The sequence below is a fragment of the Ursus maritimus genome, unplaced genomic scaffold, assembly GCF_017311325.1.
Source record: "Ursus maritimus isolate PB19 unplaced genomic scaffold, ASM1731132v1 scaffold_11, whole genome shotgun sequence".
In the NCBI taxonomy this organism is placed as follows: domain Eukaryota; kingdom Metazoa; phylum Chordata; class Mammalia; order Carnivora; family Ursidae; genus Ursus; species Ursus maritimus.
The window spans coordinates 25,501,147-25,522,547 of record NW_024423453.1 but is presented as its reverse complement, the minus strand read 5'-3'; positions in this window follow the sequence as shown (position 1 = coordinate 25,522,547).

Here is a 21,401-nt window from a genome sequence, read left to right as displayed (position 1 = left end):
ACTGAGCCACCCAGGCGCCCCTTTTCTAATGTTTCCTTCCAACAACTTTGTTTTTGACGGGGAATACATATTTCTCTTAGAAGGCCGAAAGGTTAAAAAAAAAAAAAGGGGGGAAATGTACCACTAAAACTGATCTTTTATGTTTTCATTTTGGTTATAAATAATCTCCCAATTAATCCTCTACATGTATGTTTATTCCTTCCTTAAATGATTATTTGCTAGAATTTAGATAGCACATAGAGTAAACCTTTTTTCCAAAATTGTAAAGGAATTTCCTTCAGAGAACAATTTCAGCTGTAACTTTGTGATCCGACATTATTATTTTTTATTATTACTATTTTAATTTTTAAAATTTTTTAGAAATTTAGAGTGCTCCTAGGAGGGGCTGGGAGGGGCAGAGGGAGAGAGAGAATCTTAAGCCGGCTCCAAACCCGGCACAGAGCCCTGATACGGGGCTTGATCTCACAACCCTGAGATCCTGACCTGAGCTGAAGTCAAGAGTAGAATACCAACTGAGCTCCCAGGCACCCCCTGATCTGGCATGCTAATAAGTAGTGTTATATTTAGCTTTGTTTTCTGGGAATAGTTCACCTTTATTTGGTCAAATAAATGAGATGAGATGCTCCGCACAGTACAATCCAGGATAAAATTTGATCTGTTTGAAGGTACATTTAGAAATAGTAAAATACTCCTGCTGCTTGGGGCGCCTGGGTGGCACAGCGGTTAAGCATCTGCCTTCGGCTCAGGGCGTGGTCCCAGCGTTCTGGGATCGAGCCCCACATCAGGCTCCTCCGCTAGGAGCCTGCTTCTTCCTCTCCCACTCCCCCTGCTTGTGTTCCCTCTCTCGCTGGCTGTCTCTATCTCTGTCGAATAAATAAATAAAATCTTAAAAAAAAAAAAAAAAGAAATAGTAAAATACTCCTGCTGCTTCTTTTTTAGCCCGCGCATGAAAACAGAATAAGCACATATACATCTAAGCTGCACTATCATATTCATGCCTCCAGTACATACATTGATTATCTTCCAAAAAGGACACTTCTGCGGTGGTTACTAAATGACTGAAATCAGCCTTTCTTTGTAACACAGGGGATCCAAACAAACTGCAAGGGTTTTGGTTAATCGAATTTCAAATTTAAATAAAGTGAATAATGTGCTATTTCCTTTCTGAACGTTTGTGGGTGTGCACTGGACACTTACAAGTTTTTAAATTATAAGAATTCAATTTTCAGAGAATGTGCTGCCTCAATCTTAATTCAATCAGAATGGATTTGTATTTAAAAGGAAGAGATGGACTGTAATTATAAAGTTGTTTGATGCTCTTCAATCAATTCAGGTGCTGATGCTTGGGGTTCCAGCTGCATTATCAAAATGTAGTGTCTGGCTCTTGAATTTTCCAAAGCAGTAAGGGAGATCTCCAAGGACAACAAAGGAATGGGGAAGTAGGAGTGTGCTGTTTCTGAAATGAATGCAAATGGATCTCCATTCATTTCATTCACAGCAATCTGTCACCTTTTAGTTTCTCTCTCCAGATAGAAATAGGGGATAATGCTGGAAATAGTAATGCATAAGTGGACAGGGCCTGACCATTAAAATGTTTACCATTTCCAGAATGATGCCTGCAGATGTTACAAAATTGAAACTGGATAGGTGTTAGAATTGCTGCCGGTTTCTATTCATTTGAATGGCAGCAACCCAGAACTCTGTTTTACCGTTTCGTGTGGAGGGGCAATCCATTACCTTTTTTTCTTCTTTATCTCGGATCAAATAGTATTTTTGTGCGGATTACATCCCTGTGCTGTGCAGCAATAGAACCAATACTATGAGGTTTGAATGTCAAGCTTATTTCCAAATTCAACTCCTTTACAATTGCTGAGTTGACTTAGAAATTGAAATCCCAGTTATGTAATTGATTTCTGAAAGTTTTGAATAGGAAACTCTTCCTTCAAATTAAGCATTGAAAAGACTCAGAGGAAATAAAAAGTAGCAGAAGAGAAAAATAAGTGTTTTTGCAACATTAGAATTCTTGAAAGATTGTATGGATGCCAAATAACTGATATGATATTTACATACTATTTTGTGCAAGTAATTTTATCAGCAGTTTTTTGAAAATTAGGAAAATGAAGCACAGAAAGGTTAAGTACATTTTTTTTTCCCAAAATTCACACACTTGGGTGGCTTGAGATTGTAAAACATAGCGGTTTCTTGGAGACAACAGTCCACCTGGCTTTGAATGTTGCACTTAACATCAAGCCCAAATAAAATAGTCACATTCGTTTTAGAAAGAAAGATTTTTTTTCCTGTAATAAAAGATGGAGTGAGTTCAGTAGGAAAAAAAAGTACAGAATACTATTCTCGGGCATATTTAAAAATATTATAGAATATTATGCCCAGGAAACAACTCTTATTGACTCATTTGCAGAGGAAGAACAGATTGTGTATAAATGGCTTCCCTGTTTCTCTCCAGCCCCCCTTTAGTGCAAATTCGAGAAAGGGTTGTTTATACTTGCTGGTTTCGATTTTCCTTTTCTTCTTTTTTAAACCCACTTGAATCAGGCTTTTATCCCTAAACATATGTAAATATTCTTGGCAGGGTTAGCAAAAAGCTCCACTCTGCCAACTCCAGTGATGAGTTCTCTGTTCTCATTTGACTTAGCAGTATTTGAGTCAGTGGATCACTCTTTCCTTGTTCCAACAGTTCTTCGCCTGGCCTTTCCGACCTCTCAACCTCCTGGGTTTCCTCCATCACAGCAACCCTCTGTTCTCATTCTCCTTGTGCCAGTTTCTCTAAGTTTCCCACCTTCTAAGCAGTTGAGTGGTCTGATGACCATTCCTGTCTCAATGCTCTTCTTAGCGAACCTCCTTCATAACTCTAAATGCCGTCTCTATGTTGATGAGACCTCACTGTTTATAAAATCTGGGTATTTCCCACTAACTCCCAAGCTGATAATTTCATTTGGAGTTCTAAATAGGTAATTCCAACTTAACATGTTTGAAATCCAAACCAAAATCTTAATTTCTCCCTCCTCCCCACCAAACTTGACGGTGTCTTTCTTGTCACAATTGATGGCAACACCATCCCTCTAGACATCCACTCTCTTAACTGGGAATCGTCCACTCCTTCTTTCTTCCTTTCTGTCGTCTCAGCAAATCTTACTCATTTTATGTCTGCCCGTAAATTTCTGTAATAAACAGTACATTATATTTACATAAAATGGTGCTGGTGCTATGTGACCACGCATATTATCTTTACACTAAGAAATGTACTTAAAGTTAAATGCAAGTCCCCTGGCTAACCCTGCCAAGCAGATTGCTGTTCTTAAACCTCCTTTTTAAATAGTATGGAGCATGTCAGACTGCTACAAGTACTCAGAGCCTGAGTTTAATGAATACATATAATTTCCAGGTCTTAAAAAAGAATGAGAAATAGATAACACCATTTAGGATAATTAAGTGCATTGCCGAACATCTTCCTATCAGGCAGAAAGCCTAAAAAGAAGTAGAACTCTGTTACTTTCATCAAGTTTGCTGATGATATACCAAGATAGTAAGTCCAAACTGGCTTCTTGGTTAGAACAATGATACAAAAAGAAACAACAGAATCAAATGGAAATAAAAGAAGTCAGGGTCAGATAGGTTAAGAGGCAAAAATAACACCGGACACCAAACCTCTTCGAATGTAAGCTCCGTAAGAGTTTTCTGCTCTATCTACAGGCCTAAGAAGGATGCCAGGCACCTGACGGTCAGCCAAGTATGTGCTGAGTGAACAAACATGGCAGTGACCTTTTCCAACCCCTGACCATGCATTTTCACATTTGTTCCAGGTTCATTTAGGGAGCTGAGACAAGAAGCAGAATCCAAACCGGAATTATGAGTATATAATCTAAAGAGGGGCCTTTTTGGGAAGTCCGTTCTTCCTTTTATTCTTCCTATTCTATTCTGATGTATTTGATTGGTCTGCAAAGTGTGAAATATTGCAAAAATGTTTTCCATTTGGTATTCGTAAGTTATTTAAAAAATACAGCAGCTTGAGAATAAAATCCCTTTTTTTCTTTTCTTTCTCAAGTCTGATGTTCAGCTGTTTAGTGGATGCCACAGGAGTTTCTTCCGAGCCTTCTTTCATGTCATCTTTGAATCTTAAAAAGTATGTCAAGAATCTTCAAGGTTTTAATTTTAATATGTCTTCAAACATCATACACAAACTGAATGTAAGCATTTCCTTGACTAATAGGCAACAATTGGCAAGGCTTTTGTTTTTGTTTTTGTTTTTTTCCTCCCTTGAAAACTGGTTCTATAGGTTTAGGCAGGTAATCAGATTCTGGTAAGCATTTTCTTCTTAACTCAAAATAATAAAACAATTACAATACACACTACTTGCTTCCAGATTGCTCCCATTGAACAGGATGAGGTGATTTTCCCACCATCTGATGTTTTAAGCATCCACGGATAATTGCCCCATAGTCTTATATTTAAATGATCTTTAGAAGATAACACTTTCTAAATCTCCTTTCCAGAATGTTATGCAAGTAGCATTTTTACATAATCTGCATAAGAATATAGAGCCTCACTAAAAGTTGCTGGATACCAAATGTGATGTAAAATGTGTTATTAAAATGTAAGCTCAATTTGGCAAAAATATATTTCGTATCTTTTCTTATGGCTTGGCATTTATTTCCTTAGTTTCTAAAAACCTGTTTTCCTGGAGGCTCATCAGGATCCCTACTCAGAGGTATAAGGGAGTATATGAGATGTTTACCAAAAGGTGCCTCAATGACCTCAGGGAAATATTGCAAGTATCTTTGTAGGATTGATAGAGATATTACTTTGGAAGATGGGGGATATTTTCTTTGCATTCTCTGATTTAATAATGAACCATTGGAAATGGACAATACCCAGAATGAGGCTTATTATTTAATACATTGTGTGGACAGAATGTGCATGCGATCGTGTATTTTTGGCAATGGTATGCCCACTATAGTTTGACCCTTGAATTTGCGTATCTTTATTTAATTGAATGTTTGAAATTTAAGCTTGTGTTGATCTTAAGGCAGAAGTGGTTTGGAGTTATTAAAGAGAACCTGAAGCATATTACACATTTTAAGACTTCCAACAAAAATTGATTCTAATCTAGCAGTGCCAAACCATATATGGTTAGGAAGGTTCCATCAACTGGAGCTCCGAGAGAGAGACTTTTATACAGAAAGTTTGGAAGAAAAGTAAGAAAATGGTTGATCAGCCTATAGCTTAAAGTCTTGTTGGCTGTTTGTGATTAGTTCTCCTTAGGTTTCCGTTTTCTAACCTTGAAGTTTTCAGAGGCTTAGGTTTTAGTTTGCTCATGTAGGCTACCCTGACATCAAAGCCTCCTTGTTTAATTAATTTAACAAGTTAACAATCTATTTCATGTTCTATCTATTTTCTGAACATCATTGTTTTATTTTTATGTTATTTTGTGCAGAGAAGAATTTTACAGGATCATGGAAATAAATAGGTATAAAGATAAACATGCAGATAACATATTATTATGAATAAAGTTCCTTCCAATCTATGGTCATTGTATGATAGTAGAGTGAGTACTTCACTTTATGAAATGGCTCTTTGAGGGGTAACAGAGAACTGTTAAGTCTCTTATACATTCAGAACAATATCGTCAGATGGAAGACATCTGGAGTATATTATCAAGCTCTATATTACAGATCTCTCTTAAAATCTGAAGGTAATTAGGCAAAGAAGATAAAGAAGTAAAAACATGTTTATTGAAATAAGTTTACTGAGAATATGGATAAAATTGGTAGAACAATCTGTTCTGGAAAAAAAAAAGTGTTACCTTGAAATAACAAACTTTAAGAGGTTATGAATCTTAAGGGACTTTTCTTAAATAACAGCTGGTGATTCTAATACAAAATGCTAACTTTGCTTTCATATATAATTCCTCTAATTGTTTTACCTAGCAGTTTTTGTTTATTTGTTTGTTTTTTCAAGGTTCACAATTTTTTTTATCCAGGAAATAAAGGAACCTACAGAAGTAAATTAGTGTTCTATTTTCTCATTAAGCAATATATATTTCATATTTTTCTAATGAGATTAATGGAATCATTTGCCTTCTTGGATATTACTTCAGGATATGCCACTTTAATTTACAGGTTAACATTTTAAAAAATACTGCCTTTAATATCATTTTATTAATAGCAATTTATTTGTTAAATGCCTGCTGTGTATTTTTTAGTGATTAAACATATTTTTTAGTAACTTGGCAAATGGTGAAAAAATCTGTTATTATAAGCATAAGGTAGACATATATATTCCTTAGGCCAAGAAAACTAAAATATGTTTCTATAGCTGAATAAAATTTAATCAATGCTTTTTAAACTAATTTAAAACCATCACTTCAACTAAAGTGCTTTTTACCTCCAGTTGCTATATTATATTACTTTGCAGTGCAAGTGAATTTATTGCTCAAAAAAAAAAAAGGTATAGAATGGATGTTTACAGCTATAGTATCTTTACAGACAAAGGTAAAAACCAAACAAAATATTCAACAAACAGAGGTTTGCTATCAGACCTTGTTACACTCTGTACGTTTGAGTCTATCTGTGGTGTAGAACTGAATCCCCCATTACTGCATGGGATGGGGGAGGTACAAGTGGTGGGCCCGCTCATGGGTTCAGGATGCCTTTTAATAAAAACGTGGAAAATTTTTGTACAGATATGGAAAAAGAAAAGGAGATATTGAGGCACCTGTGTGGTTCAGCTGGTAAAGCGTCTGCCTTTGGCACAGGTCATGATCTCAGGGGGCTGGGATGGAGCCTTTGTGTCTGGTGAGGTGATGACTGGCTCACTGCTCAGCAGGGAGTCTGCTTCTCCCTCTCCCTCTCCCTCTGCCTCTACCAACCCCCTCACCCTCCACCCCGTGTGCATACGTGTGCACATGCACTTTCTCTCTCGAACAAATAAAATCTTAAAAAAAAAAGAAAAGAAAAAAATAGTAAAAAAAAAAAAGAGGATATTTATAACATTTCTTCAAGCTTCATAATGGATCAAGGTTTGTTATTTTATAACTATGTTTCTCCAAATTTCTTACTAGTAAAATCATTGAAATTAAAATAACATGTGTACTAGTGTCTGGAGTGAAACAGAAGCTACTTTTTAGGGATAGAATTCTAAGACACAACATGCATGGTGGCAGATTGGAAGATGAAAGGAAAGCAGTTGGAATCCTGGGCCAGGCTGCAAAAAAATTTTTAAAAATATAAATGTATATTATAAGTATATAAACATATATTATAAAATATAAATAAAATATATAAATATAAATATCTGAGAACTGCTTGTGGGATGTTAAAGTATTAGGAATTAATAATCTTTTATAAAGAAAAATATTAGAAACAACAAAAAGGATTAGAACCAAATGGTTACCTTTTATTAAAAACACTGCTAGTAAAAAGGAAAATAGCAATCCCTTCCCAAAGCAAGCCAAGCATTTGAACATTGGAGTTACTCAAAATGATTTCATGAGCAAAAGCTATTTGAATTTCCTCTGTCATTGATGATGGTCTTATAAATTATTAGAAATGAAGGGTCCTAGTCTTTTATAACCTAAATATGTCACTGGAAGGATTACAAAATACAGATAAACCATGAAATAATAACAATGGGAAAGAGCCAAATCAAAAATAGAAATGGATTAGGGATGCCTGCGTGGCTTAGATGGTTAAGTGTCTGCCTTCAGCTCGGGTCATGATCTCAGGGTCCTGGGAGGAGCCCCACTTTGGGCTCCCTCCTCAGCAGGGAGTCTGCTTGTCCCTCTCCCTTTGTCCCTCCCCCTGCTCGTGCTCTCTCTCTATCAAATAAATAAATAAAATATTTTTTAAAAAGTAAAAATGGATTCTATTAAAAAATTCTTGGATGAAAGGGAAAATATAACTGAAATATCAGCATGATGAAAGCAGAAGAATTTATGGGATTTAAAACAGTGAGCAGAGGATAATTGAGAGCTGTATGTATGTTATTAAAAATAAAAGGACAAAAAAATGAAAATGAGTAAATTAAATTCTCAGCTTAAAAAACTCAACATAGAACAGCAAGGTAAATTGGAAGAAAGAACAAGAAAGAGAATGATAAAGAAAAAAGCAGAAATTAATATGCTAGAGAATGTAAAAAGAACAAATCTATATATTAAAATCTTATTTTTTTAACCAAATCACTATTTAAGTTGATCAAAAAATAGAGAGATACAGATAGACAGACAGAGATATAGAAAAAGAGAGACAGAGAGTAAAGCAATGGCAAACGGAAAATGACCGTTTAAACAGAGAAAATTAAAAAAAAAATCACAAGAGGCTACTTTGCAGGACTATTCAAATAGTTTTAAAAACCTAGATGAAATGAATGATTTCCTAGGGAAAAAGGCGTTTCTCAAAATTATTCCACAAAAGAACTTATACAGTCAACTTTGCACAGAAAAACATTAGAGTAGTGATGAAATTACCCTGCAAAAAAGGACCAAGCCAAGATATTTTCACAGGGCAGTTTTTTAAAGCTTCCAAAGGCCTCCCAGTCTCTGCCAGTTTCTGGGCTCTGTGACATATCAGTCACCATCTTGACAAAGACAAATATTGAGAAACACTATTTTACATTTTGAATGTTAATGTTAGTTTCACTAGGACCATTCTCATCCTTGGATAAGTTTACCCTAGGGTAACATTCACTAGGATATATTGTTATCAAATAATAGCTGAGGCTTTTTTGAAATTAGTGCATTAGCAGGAAAAAATATGCTCATGATGTAATGTTGAGGAAAAACCACTAGGAATAGAAAGGAGAAATCGGCCCCAAACTGAGGACGATGGTGGGACACACTCTACATCTCAGCAAGGGTTACCTCTGTAAATGACATCGTGACTGACGTTTATTTTGCTCTTAATAGCTTCTACATTTACAGAATTGTCTATTGTGAACATTTATCAAGTATAAACAAAACTTGAAATTTTCACTTCTTAATAGTAGCAGAATCAAAATGTGGTATCTTTCATCCCGGTAATAGAATCTCCAAAACAATTCAGTTGTTAGAGAGAGTACGAATGGATTATCCCCACGGAACAGCTCAACTTTCCTAACCTTTTGATTTCTCTTGGCCCGAGAATGATACTGGTCCACCTGTCTGAAGTCTACCTCTAAACGTAAGATCCTTTATAAAAACAAATGAGCTCATTTTTCTCAACAAATCGAAGAACCACACACATGTATACACACAAGACACAAAACTACAAACAGAGCTGCCTTCTAATAGAGATTAGGAAGTGACCGAGAATTTAGAACTATTAAAACTTGGTTTACAATAACCACCCCCAAATGAAAAATAATCTAATAAGAAAGCCCTTTAGTCTTTTTAGTTCTGTCAGAAAGTCTTTCCCTCTGTCTTGTGCCTATGTGCCGAAATGAGTGAGGCTGCTTAACCTTTTTACAGCACTTTATCTTATTTCCTCTTTCAGAAGTGTCATTTCACTTTTCTGAGAGCTGATCAACATCCATCACACATTTGCTCTCAAGCTGAAAATATACACAGGGAGTTTTGAATTTTGTGAACTCTTCTATTATTAAGTTTCGTCAATTGTCAGCATCCGTATTCCATTCTGATGATGAATAGAGGCATTATATTTCAGCATTAAAATGCAGTTAGGGTTGTAATGAGCCTCATTAGGGACTCTAATCGAAATCAGAACTGTATGCCATTTTATTCAGGTCTTTTTTTTAAGTTTGTTTGTGTTTTATACTTTTATTTGCATGTTTCTACCAAGCAGGTAGAAGTAGTGTTGTGACTGAGATGTACACATATAAACATCACTCCAAAACATCTGTTCCAAAAGCATTCTGTCTCTAATCTTACCTAGTTTATTTAGTCTTACCTTTGGCAGCCTTTAAGAGGAGGTAACAGTCCTTCCTAACATCAGTGTTTGCTTCCAAACTGTTTCTTATAAATCAACTCTGAGCCTTTTGAATATACATTTTAAAATAAATATTGGAAGTCTGCACACTTAAATCTGAGTCGATTAAATTATCCATAATAGAAATGAAAAGAATTGCTTTAAAGTCTGACTCATAAAATAAGTGGTTCTTTGTTTTTTTTTTTAAACATTTTTTTTTAAAGATTTTATTTATTTATGTGACAGAGAGACAGCCAGCGAGAGAGGGAACACAGCAGGGGGAGTGGGAGAGGAAGAAGCAGGCTCCCAGCAGAGGAGCCCGATGCGGGACTCGATCCCGGAACGCCCAGGATCACGCCCTGAGCCGAAGGCAGACGCTTTAAGGACTGCGCTACCCAGGCGCCCCTCTTTGGTTTTGCCTTAGAAATTAGCATATATGTCTCTTTGCAGAAGTTAGGGAGATAAATGCTATAACTCTTTTCAATCTCCTGTGTGATACATTGTGTGTAATGACCACTGAAATCTTTATGAAAACTTGTTAGATGTGCTTTAATAATGTGTAGATCTATACAGATTAAACATGGATTAATATTCATTGTCTCATGCTCATTTTCAATGTATTAAACTTTTTGTTAGCTCTTACAAATGAAGAAAGCTATTCTTTAAAGGAAAAATAACTTTTCAGAGTTGAATTTTTATTCCTTTATTCTGTAATTTTCTACAAATTTCATATAAATATAATTTTTAACCTTTCTGTGATATGTGATGATGATGTTTTATTAACCAAAAAGATTGGGTGACCCCCTCTTATTTCATAAGCCAACTTAACTACCACGGTACTTTTAAAGCATTAACGATCTTAGACTTACTCTGATGAATTAACTCTAGTCCTCTTAAAAATAGATTTTAGTGGCAATGAAAGAATATAAGAACTCCCAAATGAAATATCAAACACAACTTAGACATCCAGGTCTTACTACTGTATAGGGAACAGAGGTGAAAATCAATGTCTGAGAGAGTGCCAAATGCAAATTACTAATGAAAGAGAAACATTGCTCTGGGTATAATAACAAAACTGAATAGGGTGACATCTGAGAGGGGACAGACTCATGAAGGACACGTTTTAGATTCTCTTTTGAAGTATGGCATCTGATAAAAGTGGTCAAGGAAGAAATAAGAGATCAAATCTTGATTTCTATCTCACTTACACTGCATAATTCAAAATAGATGCAAATTTAAGGACAAAGAATATTTCCCCAAATATCCTAAACACCATAGAGAACCACATGTATTTTTCTTCTTAGTTGAAATTATGATTATTTCTAGCAATATTCAGTATGATATAATCATTGTATTTGAAGCATAACAGGTTTTCAGGGAAAAACAATCTTTAATGAAAAAAAAAAGAAAACTAATACCAGGTTTTATATTCATTTGATCAATTATATCTTTCTGGTCATTTCAGTAGTTTAAAATTTTTTTCTTATACTTTAACTTTACTGAAAACCTGTTACTTGAATAGCTGTTACAAATACAAATTATTTTATAAAAAGTCTAAAATTAAATTTTAGAATTACTATGATTTTTCATGGATCTTAGCTATTATCACATCCAAGAACTCAATAGAATGATATTTTATCTCTATCTTTATGAAGTAAGAAAAATGTCAAACACACACACACACACACAGCCAATTGTTGCCATCATTTTCAGAAGATGCAAAAATTTTAAAAAGGAAATGCTACAAAGTATCTCCATATAGAAAATTCAGCCTGTGAATTCTGGGACTAAATGTTATTTTCCTATCACTGAAATCTTTATTTTATCAGAGTTTAACAACTAGAAATAATTCTATTTTCCAGGAGACTGACCAACATTACCTCACCATGCCATCCTTTTTAACCTTGTCTTTTCTTTCCTTTACTTTCTTTCGTTCTTTTGTTCTTTCTTTTTTAATGCTGAGCAATAGAGCAAGCAAGCTCATGTCTTAGTAACAGTGGTTTCATTTCCTGTTTGAATAACCACTCTTTTTAGATCCTTTTAAATACACAGTGTGTGACACATCCACAGGTGATATTAACCAGAAAAGAAAGCAGCCCACGTCTGTTATTTTTATGCACATGCTTTTGGTGCTCATTATTCCATTTATGGAAAAGTTCAGAGAATATGTTATGCCTTAATTTGGAAAGTAGGATGCATGAACATGGCTGAACTAATTCAAATAATTCCAGCACTTGGCATGAGTATAGAGATATTTTGTAAGCTTTTACTTTAGTGCTTATGTTATGTAAAGTATGGGAGGGGTTATTTTCAATTAATTATCATCTATCTTAAATCATTACATTTCTATTTTTTTTTTTTAGATAAGTAGTTTCATGCTCAGTTTGTTATATCTTTTTGATACTGAAGGTGTGAACCTCTGCTTTTCTTTTCTTCCTTCTTAAAAAATTTTTTTCTCGTGGGCATTTACCAAGGCAGTGACGTTCTATGTAATTTAAAGATAAGTATTTAATTGATTGAAAAAGCATGATCCAACTCTACATGTCACATAATTACAAACCTGATGAAAGCAACTTGAATATATGAAAATACACTCACACTTAATATTAAAAACAGCCTTCCAAGGGAATAGACAAGTATGAGAATTTCTAAAATAAGAGAAACTAAATGATGAACAAGGAGGGTGGAACGCAAGGAGATTGGATGTCGACAAAAACACAGAAAGAATATAAGACTTTTCTTGGTCCTGGAGAGAGACTTTTAGGTAGAAGGTGAAAACATGTGCATATTACCCTAAGAAAGCACTTACAACTTCTGTTTTATTGCTAATCTAACTACTTCAGAAACATAATGTTTATTTCACCCCACCCCATGGGTTAGACTGCATAACCTAGGCCAATAATTCTATCTTTTGATTTGCACGATGTGGTTAAACTTCCTATTCCCTCTTCTGCAACTCTAAAACAGTGAATGAAACAGTGGTTATTTTTATTGTAGCAAAAATCACAAGGGCTTTTTTAGGCTTTCACCAAAAATCTTATTATTACAGTGTGTGTCCAGATTGCCCACATTTATGGCTGCATTGGATAAATTAATATAAAGAAAACAATGTTTAACAAATGTAGCAGAAAAGGTATACACTATTGGACAGAAGAGCTCAAAAATGAAAATTTCATGAAACTTAATTCAATTATATATAGTACAGAAAACACATGCACACACAAAGTTTTTAAAAGATTTATTTATTTGAGGGGGTGGGGCAGGGAGGGAAGGAGAGGAAGAGGGAGAGGGAGACAAGCAGATTTCCTGCTGAGCAGGAAGCCTGATGCGGAGCTCCATCCCAGGACCCTGAGATCATGACCTGAGCTGAAATCAAGAGTCGGACACTCAACCAACTGCATCATCCAGGAGCCCCCACACAACTTAAGCAATATAGAAGATATGGAAAAAATAATAAAACAAATTTTCACAAAGAAGTGTGTTACCATGTGAGATAACAAATATATACAAAAAACTATATATGAGGTAAACTATTAGTGCTGTAAAAATGTTACAATGGGCAGTGGTAGTACAGACGTGGAAATATTGTAGGAATATACAAATATAAGAGGTAATATCATGCATGATTATGGACACGAGTATCATCTGGATGGTGACATTGTGTTCACAAAGTACATACATACACATTATACATACATGCATATGTACATGCATATCTTCATACAGATATAGAGTATATATACACATACATACTTATATATATGTAGGTACTTTTACATGAAAGTCTATGTATATGTGTGTATGTATACACACATACCTTATTCTACGTCTTGAGTTATATCTATATCCATATCCACATCCATATCTAAAGCCAGTGTTTCCTCCAGGCTTCAGACCTGTGTGCCCAATTCTTACATGAGACATCTTGTTGAATATCTCACAGACATCTCAAACTTAACAGGTCCAAAGCCAAGCCTTTGATTTACTATAGCTCCAACAGATTCCCTCCGTCCGTTTTACTTTCTCACTAAATGGCACCACTAGTTACTCGGCTGCTCAAGTCAGAACGTACATATCTTTGATTCTTTCCTTTTTTAACCCTCTGCATATCAACCAACAGCAAGCACTACCGAGGAGCACTTCAGAACACGTGCCTATTCTCTCCACAGTGAGCGTGTCCTCATTTCACTGTTACTGCTGGCCTTACATTTCCTGCATTTATCAATCCATTCTGTACTCTTTAGGGAATGTGAGCAAAAGAGTAAATCAGATCATGCCACTTGTTAAATCACCTCACATGCTTCCTATTTCAGTTTTAATAAATCCAACTGTCTTATCTTAACTCGGCTTATCTCCTGAACTGATCTGTTGCCAGTTTGGTCGTCAGAGACTTTTCAGATCCTCTTCCTCGAGGCTTCATTGGCCTTCCATAACCCTAATTTTCACTTTTTAAATTTCTTTAATTTCACATTTCAGCAAAGCCATTTTCTGTGAAAAGTTTTTTCCTAAAATTCTACCAAAATCAGGTCTCTAGGTCTCTACTTCCAAAAAAAAAAAAAAAGAAAAAGTATGTGTTGTTTTTCTTCTTTTCTTTTTTTGCTAGGTCCTATCATAATTAATGATTTTTCTGTCCATTGGTTTATTTACTTACTTCTTGGGAAATATGTGTCTTGTTAACTAACTTATCTTTGTCATTGAGCACTTGAATGTCATATCTATATCTAGATAGATACATAGATACATAGATAGATAGATAAATCTCTGTGCTCAACATGGGTGGGGCTTAAACTCACCACCCTGAGATCATGAGTCAATTGCTCTACCGACTAAGCCAGCCAGGAGCCCATATATATATATATTTTTAAAGATTTTATTTATTTATTCGACAGAGATAGAGACAGCCAGCGAGAGAGGGAACACAAGCAGGGGGGGTGGGAGAGGAAGAAGCAGGCTCATAGCGGAGGAGCCTGATGTGGGGCTCGATCCCAGAACGCGGGGATCACACCCTGAGCCGAAGGCAGACGCTTAACCGCTGTGCCACCCAGGCGCCCCTCACCAATATATATTTTTGAATGAAAGATGGATGCATGTAGAGGGATGTTCCGAGGATACAGCAAGGACAAAAAAAAAGTAGATGCTGTAAAATGCATAAAATGGGGCTCCTGGGTGGCTCAGTAGGTTAAGCATCTGCCTTCAGCTCAGGTCATGATCCCAGGGTTCTGGGATGGAGCCCCACATCAGGCTCTCTGCTCAGTGGGAAGCCTGCTTCTCCCTCTCCCTCTGCCTGCCTCTCTGCTTACTTGTGATCTCTCTCTCTGTCAAATAAATAAATAAATACATAAAATCTTTAAAAAAATAAAGTGCATAAAATGTATGTGGTCCACTGAGAAGAGCAAGTGATGGATGTTTAATAGAAGATAGGAAAGGAGGACTACAATAATGGAAAATTAAATTGGAACTAGATTGTGGAGGCATTGTGTTCTATATTTTGAAAGCAGGAAGTCATCTTGTAAGAAAAGAGCTAAAAATCGGAACATAGTCCATTTAGGAGGCTATTAGAATCATTCAGATGATTAATGATATTTGTTACTCGATAAGTAAAAAAGTAGATATATTCAACAGATATCAGCCTAGTTGGAGTTTCAGACTGTGACAGTGCTATTCATTCATTACTTCATGCATGTGTTCATTTACTAAATGAAGACATTGGCTTCATTATTTTTCGTCTTAAGAACTGCTGTAGGTCTAGATAAATTCAAGACATGGATGATCCTTTCAAACCCTGGCCTCTCAGCTCTTTGACCTCAATAAATTTTCCTTTTTCAACTTCTGCCATCAACTCCCACATTCACATCCTCTAAGTTGTAATCACTTAAAAATGTTCCAGCTCTGACATCAGACACTCTCAGTTCCCAAGAGACTATTTTCTCAAAAACTAGAGCATCACCCGTCTTTGACTTCTTGGGAGCATCCAGTCCATTAACCTCTTTGTGCTTTTCCTGCTTATCAGGCACTTTTTTCTTCAATTCTGTTTTAGAACACACTTGAACAAATTCTCACATGGGTTTAATATCACTTGACATAAACATGTAATGATTTTTCCCTCTCGTTCAAATGAGGTTAAGTGACTGTGATTATCCTCAATTGTTTTTTAACAAAGTTAACCAACATATATGACTTCTTTGCTAAAAAAAAAAATCTATGAGAAATATCTAAGTTCTTTAAACCTCATTCCTAAACTTCCTCACTTACCACGTTGCTATAAAATACAAAGAAAAATATATATTATCATGCTAAGGAAGTAAAAAAAAATTGACAGGATATCACCTGGAGCCACATATTATACCCTGGGGGAAACTATAATGGATGTAAGCACTCTACCTACTTCTGGTTACAGGTCAAACAGCTTGCACAGAATTAGCTGAAAGGCTTGGAGGGAGAACTGCCACGTAACCACATGGTTGATACATTCACACCAATTCTGGGGCCTAGAAACATTCAGAAACTTGAAGAATCCCATCTTTATGGAAAGTACTGGAGTCAGTGTTAACACCTTGGTATTATGGAACAATGCATTTGATAGGGAGCAAAGGAAGCTGAAGACATATGATTTTTGTCATCCATTGCTCTCTAATTCCTTACTCCTTTCATACAAGAAGAAATCAAACTCATTTTATTTCCAGAGGAAAACAACTTCTAATTTCTAATTTTTTAGATCCTACAACTATATATTGTTGAATTATGCTTATATTAAGTCGTCCATAATTTCATTTATTATTTAGTCAATGTGTTAAATCCCTGTTTCTATTAGTCCATCCTTCCTATAAGGCTAAAACCCCAATTCTAGAGGATTCCCTACTTCCATTTTGTCCACACTTGTGCCTGATTCACCAAAGATTACCAAAGATGATCATTTAACAAGGCATCTGTAAAGTTATCCTCATTGTATTTAACAAAGACCATTAAACTGCTCAGCAATTCCGTAAGATTTCTTTAAATTGGTTTACTCTCTCAGTCTTTGTGCTATTTTAAAATATTTTCTCTTTCAAATATCTGACCCAACCACTTTATTTTTTGCAAGTTATTGTGCTTCCTAATTTAGAGAGGAAATAAAAGGCCTCCATTTTAAACCACCTCAACCACCTGGCAAATATATACATATTTGAATTTCCTGTTGTGGTCTCTGAATTGGATATTTAAAAAAAATCAAAATCCATCAAAGAAAGGAATTGATTACTTCTGATAGTCATTGTCCAGTTAAGACCACTCTTGTTCAGCAGATACTTTGTGACAGTTCACCTTAGAAGCTACTTGTTTGCATATGCAGTTAATCCTTGAACAATGCAAGGGGTAGGGGCCATGACAGTAGAAAATTCAGATGTAAATTTTGACTCAGAAGCTTAGCTATTAATAGCCTACTGTTGACTAGAAGCCTTACTGAAAACATAAATAGTTGATTACCACATTGTGTATATGTATTATTTACTGTATTCTTACAGTAAAATAACCTAGGGAGAAGAAAATGTTATAAAAGTAAGGACAATACATTTACTGTACTGTCTTATGAAAAATCTGCATATCAAGTGGATCCATGCAGTTCAAACCGGTGTTGTGCAAGGGTCAACTGTGTGTATATATATGTGTGGATGTGTATATTCATCCCCAACTCAGTTGCTGCATCCAGAGAGACGAGGTCACATAGTAGAGTATAGGCTTCCTATGCAGGTTTTTTTTTTTTTTAAGATTTTTATTTTTAAGTAATCTCTACACTCAATGTGGGGATCAAGAGTCACGTGCTCTACGGACTGAGCCAGCCAGGCACTTCTCCTATGAAGTTTTATGAATGTGGGGATGGATAAGAAATATTCGAATGCCACTTTCCACAGCAGCTGCATGATATTGAGCAATTGACCTGCTTGTTGTAAGTTTTAGGTTTTGTAAATGGAAATCATAGCCACTACAGTTCTGCCATGAGGATATGCTGAATTCACACGAAGTATCTTATAAATGTGTGGCAGTGTTGGTCCTCCCTACATCATAGAAATTATTTCAAATATTGTTATTCATGTACATATGACTTCCATGGTTCAGTTCTAGGTAGACTAGTCTCAGAAAGACAGGGTGGTGTGAAAGTTACAAAGAGCAGTTATATATATCTAGTAAGTAGAGTAGAACAAAGACCAAAGTATTTTAATAATAATTGGGATAGGAGGAGGGAAGTCAATCAGAGTTGTCAAACCTTCCCAGGACCAGTTAGCATAACTTGTCAAAACAAGTATTTCTACAGGGTCATGAATGATATTGCATCCTATAAGAAAGGTGAGAGAGGTAAGTTTTATTCTTAAAGAGATCACATTTAAATAATGTGTATTATTCCTCTCAAAGCAACTTTAACCCAGTATGTTAGTTACATCTCTGTTTATCATTTAATACCAACCAAGTGGTTCTCACTAAATTTTTTGCTTTTTTTCTTTAATATAATTTGTGAAGATACTTAATTACATTTTAGAAATTAAGATTTAATAATAAAGTATCCTGAGACTTTTTGTAAACACTGATCTCAAATTTCATAAATCCCACTTTTGGAATTTGATTGATCTAATTTCTTTTTGGCATTCTGTTCATCTGGTTTCCCCTAAGTCTTTAATGGGAAACAAGGCCAACTTCTAATTTGGACAAGCTAATACTCATTGGATTTAGATAATATCCTTCCCAAAGTTTGTATCACAAATTCTAAACATATAAAATACCTAATTATCATAGATAATAAGGTTAGCTTGCTCACTGTTATTTTTTTTAAGTGTGGTTTGTCTTGGAATGAGATAAAAACCTGGAGAATTGGTGCTTCAAATTAATGAAGGAAAAAAATTAAGAATAATTTTCAGATGTTTCTTCTGATATAGATTTATAATTCCTGATTAGTTTATCCAGTATCAAAAAATACAGGCTTGTTTATAAATAGACTGAAATATAGAGAAAGAAACGATTGTCAAAGAAACTTTTTTTTTTTAAGAGAAGGAAGAGATGAGGGGCAGATAGAGATAAGGAGAGAGAGTCCTAAATAGGCTCTGTACCCAGCACAGAGTCCAACACAGAGGGGTGGGGAGGGGGGTTGCTCAATCTCACATCCCTGAGATCATGACCTGAGCTGAAATCAAGAGTTGAATGCCTAACTGACTGAGCCACCCAGGGGCCGCCATCAGAGAAACTTTTATTCCATATCTAAAAGTAGGAACAGTGATATATCTTTAGTAAAGATAAATATCCATTGGTTTTTTTTCATTTTTCGGGTTATATTATTTGCATACTGACTAGAATGAGATTTTATACTCATTTTGTGCCTGAAACAATATTGAGTTTTAACACAAAGCATTTGAAAATTACTACACAATTTCCTTACTAAAAAATATGTGCGGGACATTTTTACTACGATTCAAACTTTGGCATTTGTCGAGATTCTGCTTTGTGACCTAACATATGGTCAATATTGGCAAATATTTTATATTGTTGTTGACATATATGTTGAATCTTTATTTTAATACTCTTTGTATTATTATTTTTTATGAAGTACATATTAATTTAGATTTTTTTAAATTTTTTTTAAAGATTTTATTTATTTATTTGACAGAGATAGACAGCCAGTGAGAGAGGGAACACAAGCAGGGGGAGTGGGAGAGGAAGAAGCAGGCTCATAGCGGAGGAGCCCGATGTGGGGCTCGATCCCAGAACGCCGGGACCACGCCCCGAGCCGAAGGCAGACGCCCAACCGCTGTGCCACCCAGGCGCCCCTGATTTAGATTTACCCATGTATTTACCTTTCCCATTTCTCCTCAGCATATGGTGTCCTGAGTTGCCCTATCTTGCTCCTTTATTTTATGTTGACAACACTGTATTCAGATATAAAAAAGAGAATTAAGAGTTCAAGAGAAGATGAGATTCAAGAGAGTGCTATTAATAATGAAATTTTCCTTGTCAGGCCCTGGAATCTCAATTTTGTCCCCTCAATCCAGCAAGTCTATTAAAAGCTCTTCTCAGCTTCTTAGAGTTTCTCACACAGCCTTCGTTTCAACAGATAACTCTTTTCTAGTTGGAAGCTACCCTAAAAGTTAAGCTCACCTCTCTGGGACTTTCTTCCTTCCTGGACCTCGGTTCACAAGTCCTCATAGCACCGGTTGCTTGGCAACGTCTTTCAAACAGTCTCTTCAAGAAGATACATTAAACATTTTGTCCACCTTGTCTAGTTGTTAAATGAGAGAAAACTGGTTTGAACACCTACTCCATCATTACCAGACATAAAACCTAAAGGTATTTTTTAAACATAAACCAATTAACATTGTGTTGAAAATGCATCCCCCCAGAACTTTTTAATTATTTTTTTCTAAATAGGTTACGTATCATCTGTGGATATATGTTACTTTTGATAAAGCGATTCAGGCTTTACCATTAATTTTATTTCTAACTTTTGATGAAAATTTTAAGAACTATGTTTCAAATATAAAGTTAGATAGTACTGGGCTGAAATGTTTACAGTGGTGTCATTTAATTATTTTTATAACAGAATTTTATAGTCAAAATAAAAGAGTAATATGTCCTAAAATGGTTTTCATGATTTACGATCTGTCAACTTAATAAAGTTTAAAAGTTGAAATCAATTTTGTTGAAATTTAAGAATTAGAACCCTCTTGAATGATAATAGCATTTGTTACCCTGCCATTAATTTTCACAGCAGCACCAGCGATGTGTAATTGTCTCTTTGCTTGGTGTCTTGAAGGTTTGTTTTTACACATTAGGACAATGAACCATATTAACAATTTGTAATGCATAATGGTTTGCCTTTCTTTTATAAAGGGAAAAAGAAGGATTGTGGCAGGCAAGTGGGAAAGTACAAATAATACTGCAAACTTTTCGGCAGGTCAATTTAGAAAAGAATACATTTGAAAGTTGATGATCTGGAACTAAATACTTAACAAACGTATCCATGGCTGATATTGCACAGAAAATTGTCATGCACCCCCTTGAGTAATGGTTACCTGAGTTTGAAGAAAACTGACATGTCTCAACACCCTGGAATGTAAGTAGCTCCAACCCAGGTTAGTCATTTTTGCCTCAAGACATAAAAAATAGTGCAGGCCTAAATGCCTTTGAAACAGAGAATTTCTAAGATTTTTCTTTGTCAGGCACTTCCTATCTTAAGCCACTCAACTCATAAATATATTCATATGATATATCATTAAGTATAAGCTTACTATTATGACTTTTTCTGGCTTGCATTTATAACTTTTATGTTTATTATACTTAACCCCTGATGCACAACTATCATCCTGTGAGGGGTGATTTACAATATATTTAACAATTTGTTAAATATTGTTTCTCTTTCCCTCATATTCCTCCCTTTCTCCCTCCCTCCTGTCTTTCTCGCTCTTTTTCTTTCTTTCTTTTCCTTCCTTCCTTCCTTCCTTCCTTCCTTCCTTCCTTCCTTCCTTC